We start from the raw sequence: 7,384 nt of genomic DNA, 5'->3' as shown, positions 1-7,384 counted from the left end.
ATCTTTGCGACAGAGTGGGCTTCTATGACTCTGCCTTGCCTGGAGGTCCAATACAGGTGAGTCACTTGTGCAGCCATAAGGATAGGAGGGCAAAAAAGAAGGAGCCTGGGGCTTGGGGCTGGAAAGTGATAGTCAGCAATGCATCCTGTGCCTCTCATCCTACTCCCAGCATCTGATTCTGCCTCAGATTCTTGGAACACAGATGGACCAGGGGTGCATGGCAGCATTTATATCTGGGTTGCTGGAGCTTCTATAGAATTGGCACGCATGTGAAGCGAAATACTGCAGGGCTCCTTGCAGTTAGCTTAGTACATGACCTGCAATCCAGGAGCACTGCCTCTAGACTACATTCCAAGACATTTCAGTATGTTCTCTTTTTATTTTTGTTGCTTTCTGCCTACGAGTCATCAATCCATTCATCATTTCTCCCATACTCATCCCCCCCAGAACATGCATTTATTTCTTCAATCAACAAACACTTGTTTTATGCATATGTGCCACATACTGTGCTCTGTTTTAGGGGACACAGAGATAAGTGACTCAGTCTCAAGGTAGACTTAGAAAAAAATCAGAGAAGGGTGGAAATTTCTTAGTTGCTGAGAGCATCCAGCAAATAGCCAACCTCCTGTGTCCCATGACATGCTCAACAGCCAGGGGCATTCAGGCTCTGTCTGAACAATGATTGTGAAAAGTCTATGCTGGGGTTTACTTAGCCCTCCTGGAGAAGACATTAAATTATTCTGTCACCCACACCGTTAAGCTTGGTGACTGAATCCAAGCTGCTTTATATTCAGCCTAACTTGGAAGGAAGGGCACAGTAACACTGGGAATATCGCCCACCTTTCTCTCCTACCCCATCCCAGGAGAAAGCTGCCCCTTTCCCAGGATGCCTCTATTTCTGCTTTGCGGTTCCCAAGGTCTAGCTGAAGATTCTACCCTCTGAAGAGGACTAGGCCTCTTGTTTCAGAAAATTGCAGCAAAATGGAAGAATAGAGAGATATGAACTTGTCACGAGGGCAGAAGATGATCAGTTTCCATAACTTGGGTAGTGACCTCAACTAGGACACATTAAATGAAATCACATATGCATGTTCTTTCTGTATTGTAATTGGTGAGTGCTAATTTGAAGCATGATCTTTCAAGTGGTCATCTAGAATCTGCTGCAGAAACAGTAAGAACATCAATCATTATTTGAGGCTGCAGATGATTTCATCCTATGAAGAGCTAGCCTATGATGAGTTTCTCTGGAGGCCTCTGAGGTAGGCAGGGCAAGAGATGACCATCCTATTATACAGACGAGGAAACCAGACTCAAGCAATAATGGCTATGAGCACTTCCTATGAGTCTGCTGCTGTCCAGAGCATTCTCCATATACCAGGTAGTTTGAACTTTTACAGATGAGGAAACGGAGGTCAAGAAAGGATAGGCCTTTCTCCCTAAGACACACAGATAAGGCTGTAGTAAAGCCAAATTTCTAGACCAGGACTTTTAGGTGCCAGATTCACACTCTTAGAGACCCTGGCTATCTTATATTATCCTAAGGTCACATAGCCATGAGTGGTGGGTCTGGGAGGGAAACCCAAGTATTTGACTCCCACCCTCTAGTGTTTCTCCATTGCTTCATTTTCCCAGTACGGTCTTCATCCTCCTGAATTCCCACTTAGCAAAATGACATGTGGAGAAGTTGTGCTGGCTGCCACTTGAAGGAGGCTGAGTGGTGGGCATGGGCTCTCAGCCACTCCCTATCAACCTAGAAGGAAACTATTCCCAGTAAAAGCCTTAAATCTGTGGTGATGAGAATTTTCTAGCTTACTTGAATGCCATGATCTCATCGAGGCTGGGACACCTGGGATCACAGATTCACTGGGCAAAGACAAACCATTTAAAAATGCAGGTCCTCCCATAAGCAGAGCCTGCAGAGTCTGTAGAAATTGTGCTCGTTTACTGCATGCTGGGCAGGGAATAGTCACTCATACTGAGCACTTGTGAGGCACCAGTCACCACACTAAGCATGTGGTCTGCATTAGCTTAGGTTGGTATTCTTATCTCCACCTAAAAGATAAAGAAACTGAGATTCAGAGAGACTAACTAGTGTGCTCCAAGTCACACAGCTGGAAAGGCCAACTAAGATTTGAACTCTAATTTCTGTGGCTCTCAGAAACCAGTCACTGAGAGGCACTCTCTGCTGTCTGCTAAACCAGACTGCCTGCCAGAATCAGAAGAGGAACCTCCATCTGGGGTTCACATTGTGAACAAACAGTAAGAGAAGAAAGGCAGGGTAGATGGGGACAGAACGCAAGTCAACTCCAGACAGCTGATGTTAATGACCATGAGGGTCTCTGAAATTTCATTGCAATCCAGAAATACAAATTGATAGTGGCACAGCCCTCTCTCTGGCAGGACAGTGCAGTATCTGGAATTTCTTCTTTGCCAATGAGGTATTCACCCTCAGGAAAGGCATTTAGTATTCCACATTTTTCTTGAAATGTATAGGTTGAACATTTACATTTTCTTGAAATGTGCCCTACTTATTGATTTAAACGTTTGTAAGCATTTACATATTTATGTAATTTTTATTGCTGCTATATAGAATCTTCAGTTCTGTTTGATTTTGCTAATTGCCCTAGTGCTTCCTCTGTACTGGAGTATCAATAATAATAATGATCAAAGACCTAAAAGTGCATAAGCATTTTCTGTTTCTGGCTTCTATTTCACGAATAAAACATTGATGCTCTTTTTAAGTTGGCCATCACTCATCTGGGAGGTTTTGCAGACAATAACAGTTCATTAGTAATATCTGGTGGGGGAAGATGTATGATGCTGTAAATATTTAAAATCAAATTTGAAAAAGAAGACAGAGATGAATGCATGGGATGGGGGTGGGGGAGGATGAACATGGTGCCCAGGGCTATGGTTTTCACAGCAACTTCCACTGGGGCCCTGCCATTGTTTTCCCTTGTAAGTTCCATGAAACAGGACTTAGCAATATTGCTACATCCAGCAGGGGCCAAAATGGCCTTTGTGGAGTTTAATGGGGATCTAAGCCTGTGGTCCTTCTAAAAGTAGCCCCCGTGATGGGGACTTGCGAACAGATAATTTGTTTGGAAACTGATTCCAAGGAACACTTTTAGGGAGTCTCACATGATAGGGAAGGAAAAGGGCCAATGAAGAGTGTCACACATGAGGTACTGCTGTAGATAGGGGGCCCAATCCCACTTGGAGCCCTTTAAGAACCACTACGAGGGGACCTAAGGGGCCAGGAAACCTTGGTCCATCCTCCACCAGCTCTTTTCCTAAATTGGTAGAGTGCTGCTCATGGAAGGGTACTGGCTCCCATTTCTAGCTAGCCCTGAGCTCAGGCCCAGGTAGACCCATCAGGATCTGCAGGTGGGAGCTATGGACATGTCAGCTCCTGGGTAAGTCCCTGAGAATGGGCAGGACCCATTCAGCTTAGCTACAGGGCGTGGGTATGAAGTCTAGAGTTTCTTTGTTGAGGTGGATGGTAGAGAGAATCCAGCTCACCATTTATCTTTTGGAACTCCAAACTCCAGGTTTGTCTTCCACATCACATCTAAGAGTTGTAGAGGGCAAAAACTGGTCATGAGTGACAGTCTAGTCCAGCTAGGGAAACTGAAACAGTGTCAGCAACAGAGACATCACACAATGGCACTCAGCCAGAAGAGGACTGGTTATCAGAGAAAACTTCCTGTTGTGGTTAGAAGGAAACCCAGAAATGGCTTTGGGAATGCTGCTTCTTCTATTCACTTCGTTTGGGTTGTTTGGTGGACTCTGATCCTTGCTGGGACTGACTGGGAAATGTTCTCCCTCCAAGCCCTCCTCCTATTCCCAAATCCTTTGTTCCTCAAAGAGCCTATATCCAGCTCTCCAGGCCCCTGATCCATCTTTTCCATCTTGCTTTGTAAAACTTTCCTGAGGCAGGGTGTGGTGGCTCACGCCTGTAATCCCAGCACATTTGGAGGCTGAGGTGGGCTCTTCAGCTCTGGAGCTCAACCACCAGCCTGGGCAACACGACAAAACCCCATCTCCAAAAAGAAAAAAAATTACAAAAAATTAGCCAAGCATGGTGGCCCAAGCCTGTAGTCATAGCTACTTTGGAGGCTGAGGTGGGAGGATCACTTGAGCCCAGAAGGTTGAGGCTGCAGTGAGCTGTGATTGCACCACTGCACTCCAGCCTGGGTAAGAGAGTGAGACCCCATCATAAAAAAAACAAACCAAAAAATAAAAATAAATATAAAAAAACTTTCCAAACATGTTTTATTTCCTTGAATCCCTGTTTACTACACACACACACACACACACACAAAAAAAAAAAAAACCCTAATCTGTACTCTGATGCTTTGAACTAAGAATGGATGAAAATGGTATGTTTTTCAATGGAGGATTCCTAAAGCTAAACTGCTTTAGCTAAAGTAAGTGGGTTTTTAAGCTCTTCTCCTGCTCTGCTTCATGCATGTCTATAAAATCACAAAATGTCAGAACAGGAGGAAATCTTAGGCTCATCTAATTTAATGTCTTCTGTTCACAGAGTTGTAAATCAGGGCTCAGAGACAAGATGGGACTTCCTTGAGGTCATGACTAGGTGACCCCATGACAAGCTGATAAGAGTCTATCATATATTTGTTAATAGACCTCAGAGCTGGGACAGAACTTTGGAGCAAGTTCCTTTGATCCAGGGCACAAAGGAAGTGGGGGAACCAGGCACACATTTCCCACCCTGCCAGAACAGGGCTTGGGTGAACAATTTTTTGGCACATCTGCCTTTGCTAGAGGACCTGCAAATACTTTTACATTAAATACATTCCTAGTGGACTTGGTTCCATCTTTACCTTATGATTAAATCTACTTTCAAATGTAGAGGCCAAGGAGTTGCTTCAATATCCTTCATGATGAGATGTTTATGAATGTGAGAGGCCATACCTTCTATTTTTTTATGCCTCTGACCATATCTTCCTGGGTGCAGTCAGAAGCTGTCTATCTATAACATCCACCCACTGACTTTGCACTTAGAACTGAGATCAGAAGGCAACTCCCTTGACAGCCTTACAAATGTCTACATTGTACCAGATCTAATGCTCCTTGTGCAACCTCCTTTTGATTGCCCTCACCTTCCTCTTTATACTTTGACAATTGTCACTTGGCTTCTTAGAATATAGGACTCATAACTGATGACAAAACTCTGCATCAGTGGTCTGACCAGCACAGAGTGGGCAGTCCCCCTCTTTCCTGGTACCTGAGTGATCTGCAAAAGTACTTTAACTTCTACATATAAACATGTTAATTTAGCCTCAAATCATCATTTGTATTTATTTTTAGCAATATAATAGTGGCACAAATTTACCTAAACTCAGTGGAGAACTATAGGCTTTTACTGTTTTGCTGTCAACTCCTAATCACCCCTTTTCCCCATTCTATACTTGGGCAGCTGGTTCTGAGAGCAGGAGTTGCATTTTTGGCAGGCCTAAACACATGTTTTATATGCCAACAGGATGGATTATTTTATAATAACTTGATATTGGCATATTTATGACACATAAATACCATCATGACAATTGAGAAATAGGATTTGCTATGCCATCAAAAAATCAATCTACAGAGCCACACTCGGTGGCACAGGCCTGTAGTCCCAGCTACTTGGGAAGCTGAGGTGGGAGGATCGCTTGAGCCTAGGTGTTTGAAGCTGCAGTGAACTATGATCATACTACTGCACTCCAGCCTGGATGACAGAGGAAGACCACGTCTGTTTAAAAAAAAAAAAAAAGAAAAGAAAAACATTAATTTGCAAAATAGACAGGCTTAGTAAAAGAAATACTTAAGCTAAACGAAGGTCTCCTAAACACACTGTCATTATTACAAAAGAGGATTCTACAAAGGTAGGGGATGGGGGTGGGGTGGATGGGAACTAGCATTACTCCTGTCTTGACGGAAATCAGGGTAGCCTTGTGCTTAGTCAAAAGACCTCCATTGAGGGCTCTGTACCAGGTGAGTGACAGATTATTAAACAGGCAATTAAAAAACTAACTCGTGAGAAGAGGTGAAAACAAATGACTCGCAAAATAATAGACCCATAGACACTCGCTCAAGTGAAGAGGATTTCACGAAGTTTGGGAAATGCTTTCCTTCTTAGAAGTTATTAGCATATTAAAAGTACTAAGAAATTTTGTAATGAAGAAACACAAATAAGTTTGTTTAATCATGATTTCTCAAGCCTTCTATGACTATCAAAACCTTTTCTTTTACAAATAACTCCAACTAAATTTGGTAAATACTGCTTTGGACAGACCTTCTCTCTCTCTGTCTAAGTTATCTAAAGTTTACCAGAATCTGAGTTCGCTCGTTTCAAAGTGCTCTGTTTAGAGGCCATAGAAAAACTCATAAATGTTTACTAACCCATCTCATTTCAAGCCATGGGTCATAAGAACTGACACAAATCCAGTGACACACCAAATAAAGAATATCCTTTTCTCAAATTGGCATGGCAAGATTAAGATTCCTATGTAAAAATATTTTCCCAAGGATTTCATTATTAGGTTAAGAAAGAAAAAGAAATAAATGGGCATTTTCTTTTCCTTACAAGTAGGGATTTTTGTTGTTCTTATTGACTTGAGATTAGAACCCACAAATATTTACTGAGCCCAGTGTATACACTCAAGATGATTCTAGGTCGTGTAACAGATATCAAAAGAAAATCATAAACCATCACTGTTTGCGCTGCATTTACAGTCCAGCAAAACTAATATTAATAGAGAAAGAGTAAATACTCCAACAATGTTGCCTAGAATATGGCACTTGTGAGAATTAATCAAAAGAAGAAATCCGTGGATTGGAGAAGATACGGGAAGATTTCATGGAGTTAGTGGGACTTAAATATGGCTGGGAAAATTGGGAAGAATTTTTAGAAGATAAGAGGACAACTGGAGCCCCAGGCAATTAAAAAACTAACTCTTGACAAGGGGCCTCCGGGAAATTTTTTTTTTCTTGGGCCTGAGCTATTCCAGGAAAATGTTCCTGTATGTGAAGAGTATCTTTATTCACCAGACTTTCATCAGAAGTAGATGAAGCTTGGAAATTTTAAATATAAAGCAGACTGCTGCAACTAGACTATATGTCAGGAGTTTGAATTTAGATATTAATGGGTATTAGATATTAAGATAGTAATTATAATTACTGTATATTAATTAATATAGTATTACTATATTTAAATATATATTAATTAATTATACTATATAATACTATTATTACTATATAATAAATTGTTATTACAAATAATTACTATAATTATATATAATGATATTTTTATCTATTATATTATTATAATAAATAATAACAATTATTATTACTATATAATAATTATATATTATATACT

The sequence above is a fragment of the Theropithecus gelada genome, chromosome 20 (assembly GCF_003255815.1).
Source record: "Theropithecus gelada isolate Dixy chromosome 20, Tgel_1.0, whole genome shotgun sequence".
In the NCBI taxonomy this organism is placed as follows: domain Eukaryota; kingdom Metazoa; phylum Chordata; class Mammalia; order Primates; family Cercopithecidae; genus Theropithecus; species Theropithecus gelada.
The sequence above is the reverse complement of the archived record's forward strand: the minus strand, read 5'-3'. Positions refer to the sequence as shown.